General features: G+C 41.7%; 1 non-coding gene across 1 annotated transcript; it reads left to right on the top strand.

Annotated features, from left to right (window-relative positions):
- Positions 1-226: 226 nt before the first annotated feature.
- Positions 227-333, top strand: LOC148553998 (small nucleolar RNA R71). Its single transcript, XR_015892876.1, has one exon. It is a non-coding gene; the product is annotated as a small nucleolar RNA R71 (small nucleolar RNA).
- The last annotated feature ends 759 nt before the right edge of the window (positions 334-1,092 follow it).

Genomic DNA, 1,092 nt, shown 5'->3' with positions numbered 1-1,092 from the left:
GTTTTGGGCCAGCAGAGCATCTACATTGTTTAGCTCCATTACTCCTCTTGTGTTCCCTCTTTCGGAAGCATAGAAGTAGTCGTTCTCTGCTACAGTTTCAATGACATCTATGGCCTCCTCAATGGTCTTCTTCTTGTTCAAAGATCCTCCAGATGAATGGTCTATGGCCTTCTTTGACTCATAAGAGAGCCCTTCATAGAAAATGTGCAGCTGCACCCATTCATTGAACATATCTGGAGGGCACCTCCTTGTTAGGTCTTTAAACCTCTCCCATGCTTCATATAGAGTCTCACCATCTTGTTGCCTAAAAGTTTGGACCTCAGCTCTTAGCCTATTGATTCGTTGAGGGGGGTAAAATCTTGCTAAGAATTTGTTCACCACATCTTTCCAAGTTGTCAAGCTCTCCTTTGGGAAAGACTCCAGCCACTTGGTTGCCTTATCCTTGAGTGAGAATAGAAATAAGAGCAGTCTATAGGCGTCAGGATGAACACCATTAGACTTCACTGTGTCACATATTCTCAGAAAGGTGGTTAGATATTGATTGGGGTCTTCTTGGAAACTTCCTCCGAACGAACAGTTGTTTTGAACAAGGGTGATGAGCTGTGGTTTTAGTTCAAAATTGTTGACATGGATGGTTGGCTTTTGAATGCTACTTCCACAGTTTCCTGGGTTTGGATTAATGTAAGAGCCTAAAACTCTTCTATCCTCCCCAGCATGATTTGCTCGACCTCTTACGCCATGGTTGTGAGTCTCTTCTTCATGATGGTTTTCCATGTTTTTTTCCATGTTTGGTTCAAAGTATTCCTCAAAGTGTTTCTCCTCTTCTTCAGCACCAACTACACATTTTTCTCTTGCCTCCCTCCTTAGTCTAAGGAAGGTTCTCTCAGGTTCAGAATCAAAGGAAGTTGAAGCCCCGCTTCTTCTCCCTGTCATACAACCAACAAGTACAAGCAAAGAGAATAGGTGCAAAAAGTATATCTGTCAGAATTACTATTAGTGTGAGTGATGCAATATATCAAAGAGTTAGTGGGTTAGTGAAATGAATGGTAAATAACAAAGAAAAAGTAGGGGGAGGGGAAGAAATTAACTAAA

Source organism: Arachis ipaensis, chromosome B7 (assembly GCF_059453495.1).
Source record: "Arachis ipaensis isolate K30076 ecotype BB chromosome B7, ASM5945349v1, whole genome shotgun sequence".
Taxonomy (NCBI): domain Eukaryota; kingdom Viridiplantae; phylum Streptophyta; class Magnoliopsida; order Fabales; family Fabaceae; genus Arachis; species Arachis ipaensis.
The sequence above is the reverse complement of the archived record's forward strand: the minus strand, read 5'-3'. Positions and strand labels throughout refer to the sequence as shown.